Consider the following 6903-nt stretch of genomic DNA (forward strand, 5'->3'; position numbering starts at 1 on the left):
AAGAGGTTTAGCATCAATAGGAATGAGGGAATTGGACATAGGAATGAGGGAATTGGACATAGGAATGAGGGAATTGGACATAGAAATGACAAGGAGAGGCTGGGTGTGGTGGCTCATACCTGTAATCCCAGCACTTTGGGATGCCATGGCGGGTGGATCATGAGGTCAAGAGATGGAGACTACCCCAGCCGACATGGTGAAAACCCATCACTACTGAAAATACAAAAAAATTCCCCGGGTGTGGTGGTGCGTGTCTGTAGTCCTAGCCTCTCGGGAGGCTGTGGCAGGAGAATTGCTTGAAACCAGAAAACAGAAGTTGCAGTGAGCCGAGATCACGCCACTGCACTCCAGCCTGGCAACAGACGGAGACTTTGTCTCAAAACAAAAAAAGAGAGGAAGATAGTATTAAGAGGTGGAGGCTTTAGGACATTTAAGCAGTGATGAAGTCATAAGGGTGAGCCCCCATGGATGTGATTAGTGCCTTATAAAAGGGCTTGTGGGTGATGATGAATCTGTTCCTTCTGCTGCATAGGAACATATTATTATTTAGAGACAGGGTCTCACTCTGTTGCCCACGCTGGAATACAGGGGCACAATCACTGCTCAGTGCAGCATCAGCCTCCTGGGCTCAAGTGATCCTCCCACCACAGCCTCCTGAGTAGCTAGGACCACAGCTGTGCCACCACACCTGGCTAATTTTTGATTTTTTTGTGGAGATAAGGGTCTCACTATGTTGTCCAGGCTGGTCTCCAACTCCTCTACTGAAGGAGCCCTCTTGTCTTGGCCTCCCAAAGTGCTGGGATTACAAGTGTGAGCCACTGTGCCTGGCAGTTCATTTTATTTTGAAAGCCCTATAATAGCAAGTGTCAGTGAGGATGTGGAACAGCAGGAGCACTCGTCAGCTGCTGCTGGGGATGCAAACTGATGCTGACAGTTTGGAGAGAAATTAATGTTGTATCTTGAAGTCAAAGATACTCTTGTTCAATGCCCAGCCCTTCCACTTCCCAGTGTGGGCTCCAGAGAGACTCACACATTTACATGATAATGTTTATTATCACCCTCATGTAGTGATAATTGGAAACCACTTAGATGTCCATCAACAGGAACGTGGAGGAATGCACTGTGGGATACTCACACAATACAATATGACCTGGAGCAGGGGCCAACAAACTCCCATCCATCTGCCAAGTCTGGCCCATGACCTGTTATTGTTCAGCCCAGGAGCTAAGAAGGATGGTTTTGATATTATTAAAGCGCTATAAAAAGCAAAACAGGCCAGGCAAAGCGGCTCACACCTGTAATCCCAGTACTTTGTGAGGCTGAGGCAGGTGGATCACCTGAGGTCAGGAGTTTGAGACCAGCCTGACCAACATGGTGAAACCTTGTGTCTGCTAAATACAAAAAAATTAGCCGGGCATAGTGGCACATGCCTGTAATCCCAGCTACTTGGGAAGCTGAGGCAGGAGAATGGCTGGAACCTGGAAGATGAAGGTTACAATGAGCCAAGATTGTGCCATTGCCCTCCAGCCTAGGCAACAAGAGCAAAACTTCATCTCAAAAAAACAAAGAAAACCAAAACAACAACAAATGCAAAGAAAGTAAAGACTTTGCAAAAGAAACCATATGTTGCCTGCAAAGCCTAAAATATGTTACTATCTGGCTTTTACACAAAATGTTTGCTGACCTTTGATCTAGAGTCATATGTATTAACACCAAGAAGTCTTTTAAAAAAAACATGTTAACCAGCCAGGCGCAGTGGCTCACACCTGTAATCCCAGCACTTTGGGAGGCTGAGGTGGGTGGATCATGAGGCCAGTAGTGTTAGACCAGCCTGGTCTGATCAACATGGTGAAACCCCGTCTCTACTAAAAATACAAAACTTAGCCAGGCATGGTAGTGCATGCCTGTGATCCCAGCTACTCAGGAGGCTGAGGCAGGAGAATCACCTGAACCAGGGAGTCAGAAGTTGCAGTGAGTGAGATGGTGCCATTATACTTCAGCCTAAGACAGAGCAAACTAAATTTTGAATAATATGTACAAGCCACATACAATATACATAATATATGGACATATACATATTAGCTAACATTTAAAAATATCTTTAAAGACATCCATGTAAGTAGCAGAACTTTCAAAATATTGCACAGGAGTGATAAACTCTAAATTCAGAGGAGCGGGTACCTATAGGGACGGGTAGAGGAATAAGCCTGGAGGGGGAGGCTCTGGGGTATTTATTTCATATATAAGTTTGTTTTAGTTCATGAAACAAGAAAAGGTCTGAAGCAAGTATCCTTACATTTGAGTATGTTCTGAAACACCAGAGAGTGGTACCCAGGTATTTGGCATATGGGCTCCTACAGATTTATGTATGTTTGAAACACTGATTGATTGATTGATTCATTCATTCATTCACTCATTCTTGAGACAAAGTCTTGCTGTGTCGCCCATGACTCACTGCAACCTCCACCTCCCTAGTTCAAGTGATTCCCCCACTTTGGCCTTCCGAGTAGCCGGGTTTACAGGCGCATGCAACAATGCCTAGGTAATTTTTGCATTTTTAGTAGAGATGGGGGTTTCACCATGTTGACCAGACTGGCCTTGAACTCCTGACCTCAAGTGATCCACCCATCTCCCAAAGTGATAGGCATGAGCCACTGTGTTTGCCCTGAAATATTTGATAATACATTTTATTTTGTTTTGTTTTAAGGAGTGCCTTTTGGTGAGTGTGCCCAGGAGGAGGATGGCTGTGGAGATAGGCAGGCGCCCTCCCTGCTGCACACCCAGCCCCTTGTCTGCCCTAGCCAGGCCCCAGCTGCAGGCTGAGCAATTGTCCATAGGCCAGACAGGCTGACGTCCTGGCCTGGGGCTCTGCCCATGACTGCCGTGTGCCCTTTTTGCAGTTGCCTTGGCAGTGGGTAAGCATGGTTTGCCCCACCAGCTGAGGCCCAGGCTGCGATGGTACTGGCCAGAGAGGACAGAGTTAGTGGCCTGGGACTTGCCACAATCCACAGCAGGAGTCGGAGCCTGATTTCCCAGTCTGCAGAATGAGAAGGTGGATCTCATGGTCTCCAAGGATTCATCCAGCTCTGTTTTCCTCGGCCCAGGGTTTGTCCTGATGCCTGTGGCTGATGCCCTGGGCTCCAGTCTCTCTAAGCAAGGGAGCAAAGCTGAGCAGAAGTCGGCCTCCACATTCCTGGCTTTTCACCCCCATCCTGAGCTTCCTCTCTCTGGTTTCCCCATCAGTTCTGGTGCTCCTTGAGGAGGGGCTTCCCAGAGGAAGAGTTGGCCAAAAGGGGCCTTTATGTGTGATGTGGAAGGCGGAAGGAAAGGCAGCCGTTGCTGTCTGGAGGCAGCCGTGGCCTTCCGTGTTGTCACTGGCCAGGTCTAGGTCCGTTTTGCCTGTGCACAGCTAGTCCATCATTGTGACATGGGTTTTGCAAAAGAAAAAAGATGGATTCACAAGGCAGCCAGAGGAGGAGGCAGGAGAACAGCTCTCAAATCCACCTCCCCGGCAATAAGGCTGGGGGTTGTTTCTAGGTTAGGGAAGTGTGATCCTCTAAGATGTGGAGAGAGGTGATGTTATTTGCGTCCAATAGTACTGAATATTAAACACATTTAATAAAGAGATCTTCCAAAGAGGCTTTGTGTGGATAACAAGGCCATTTTCCTTTTTTTTCACTGCAGTGCAAGTGGGCCAAATCCAAGAAAGGACAGGTGAACAGGATAAGGTGGGAATTGGCTTTATAGGTTGGGGTAGTTTTTTAGGGGGTGGGGGTGTTGCAGAGTAAGATCAGTTAACAGTGGTGGGGGTAGGGGCAAGGAGTATACATGACCACAAGTTTAGTTACAGTAGCGGGTGGGGGTGAGGCAGAAGAGCAGTTAAGATGACAGGATGGGTGGGAGGTATTCACATTATCACAGACGGCAGGGCTGGGTGAGGGGCTTGTCCAGGGAAGCTCTGCTGGGCGATCAGGGACAATGGTGAACGCAGGTGTGGGATGGGAGGTGTTCAGCCAAGGCAGACAGGACTTCAGACTTTCAGGCTCCAGGCTTGCATATGGAGACCTGACAGGTGATTGGCAGTGGGCAAAAATGAAGTAATAGGTTCATTTTGTGCAGAGGAGGCCAGGCATGGTGGCTCATTCCTGTAATCTCAGCACTTTGGGAGGCGGAGGCAGGTGGATCACATAGTCAGGAGATCGAGAGCATCTTGACTAACATGGTGAAACCCCATCTCTACTAAAAATACAAAAAATTAGCCAGGTGCACATGCCTGTCATCCCATATACTCTGGAGGCTTGAGGCAGGAGAAATGCTTGAACCTGGGAGGCGGAGATTGCAGTGAGCCAAGATTACACTACTACACTCCAGTCTGGGTGACAGAGCCAGACTGTCTCAAAAACAAACAGAAGAAATGTTCAGAGGCAGGCAGTGCAAGGCTCTTGTCAGTTTCCTGGCACTTCCTTAGCCATGTCGCTTTTGTTCTTGTGGTTACAATGTGGCTGCTGTTTTTCCAGGCCTTGGATTGCCTTCCTGGGATGGAAAGAGGGAAGGTTCAAAGGCCAAGTCTGTCTCTTTTTAACTGAAAACCATAGATTTCTCAAAAGTTTTAAGATTATACTTCAGTTTTTATCTTTTGGGTGTAAATAAGTCGTGTCACTATTCTCAGCTGCAGGAGTGTTTAACTGGGCATGTTGCTCCCTCTCTGTTAGCTCAGTTTTAAAATTTATGAATAGGTACTGAATTTTATCAATTGCTTTTTTCTTTCTTGATTGAGCAATTTTTTCTTATCTTTTTATGTGATAAGGCAACTTACAGTGATTGGCTTTTGAATGTTAACTAACATTGCATTTCTGGAATTCAATCAACTTGGTTGTGATGTATGATCAACCCCATTTTATATTGGTTTAATTGGGTTTGCTTATAGTTCATTTGGTAATTTTGTACTTATGTTCACAAGAGGAAGTGGAGTGTAAGTTTCCTTTCTGGTGATGTCTTCTTAGGTTTTCATATGAAATTTTAAGGCTATGCTGGTGAAAAAATTTGGAAACTGTTTCTTCTCCTTTTTGACGGAGTTTGTGTAAGATGTGTGCTATTTCTTCCTTAAGCATTTGGAAAGATTTCACTTAAGCTGCCATGTGAGACTGTAGTTTTCCTTATAAGGTTTTTAATTACAGTTTCAATTACACATATATCACTATTCATTTTGCTAAGCTGTGTTTGCTGAATGAATTTGTTCATTTTATCTCAAATTTCAAAGTTGATCTAAATTCATTTATCTTTTTAATACTGATAAGGTCTGCAATTAGAGTTTGTGTCTTTTGTCTGTTTTTTTTTTTTTGTTTTTTTTTTTTTGTGTTGTTGTCTTGCTCTGTCACCAGGCTGGAGTGCAGGTGCAGTAGCATCATCTTGCTTCACTGCAACCTCTACCTCCCGGATTCACTTGATTCTCTTGCCTCGGTCTCCCTAGTAGCTGGGATTACATGCATATACCACCACACCTGGCTAATATTTTGTATTTTTAGTGGAGACGGGGTTTTATTATGTTGGCCAGACTGGTCTCGAACTCCTGACCTTGTGATCTGCCTGCCTCAGCCTCCAAAAGTGCTGGGATTACAGGCCTATGCCACTACACCCAGGCTTGTTTGTTTTTTAATCTTGCTGGGGAGGCATTAATTTTATTAGTGTTTCAAAAAAGCAGACCTTGGCTTTATTTCTTTATCATAGTGAATTTGTTTTGCTTAATTTCAAAACATTGTTCCACTGTGATTAAATATTTGTATAATTAAAACTCTTTGGAATTTGTTTTCTCAATGATTGAGAATATGATTGATTTTTATAAATATTGCTTCTGCACTTGAAAAATATGTATTCTGTGTATTCAGTTTAGTGTACCACATATCTCAATTAGGTCAAGTGTGTTACATGCATCTTTCAGAGATTCTGTTTCCTTACAGATGTTTTGTCTGTTTTTCAGTGATGGAGAGATATTAAAGTTTTCTACAAGGATTATCAACTTATTTCTCTTTTTAGTTTGTTAGGTTTTGTTCTGTGTATTTTAAGGTTAAGTTACCAGGCATAAACAAATTTAGAATTCCTTTGTTGCACCATCTCATCATTATGAAATGCTCTCTATCTTTCAAATTGCTCTTTTATTAGAGTTTAGAGTTTTGTTTTTTTGTTCTTTTTGTTTGTTTGTTTATTTTTGAGATGGAGTCTTGCTCTGTCGCCCAGGCTAGAGTGCAGTGGTGTAATCTTGGCTCACTGCAACATCTGCCTCCCAGTTCAAGTGATTCCCCTGCCTCAGCCTCCTGAGTAGCTAGGACTACAGATGCACACCACCGCTCCTGGCAAATTTTTTTTGTAGTTTAGTAGAAACGGGTTTCACTGTGTTGGCCAGGATGGTCTCAATCTCCTGACCTCATGATCCGCCGACCTCGGCCTCCCACAGTGCTGGGATTACAAGCCTGAGCCTCCTCACCTGGCCTCATTGGAGGTTTTTAAATATGTAAAAGACAGTAAAGTCTTGGAACCACAAAACCTGTTACGCTAAGGGAAGAACAGAAGTAGGCTTAGGAGCTGAGTCCTGTGACACTGCTGCTATTCTTTCTCTCTAAACAGCTGCCATTTCACAACCCTGTGTGATGGCATCAGACATAACCCAGATCCCCACTCCCACAAGAGGCCACGTACCTCTCCATATGGCCACCCTCACAAATCGCTCACAATGACATTCCTTGCTAGCTCCTAAATCTTTCAGAACCTATGTCCCCCTATAAAATAAGCATATGCTGGCCGGGCACAGTGGCTCCAGCCTGTAATCCCAGCACTTTGGGATTAGCCGGGTGTGTTGGCAGGTGCCTGTAATTCCAGCTACTCAGGAGGCTGAGGCAGGAGAATCAC

The sequence above is a fragment of the Cebus imitator genome, unplaced genomic scaffold (genome assembly GCF_001604975.1).
Source record: "Cebus imitator isolate Cc_AM_T3 unplaced genomic scaffold, Cebus_imitator-1.0 Scaffold632, whole genome shotgun sequence".
NCBI lineage: Eukaryota > Metazoa > Chordata > Mammalia > Primates > Cebidae > Cebus > Cebus imitator.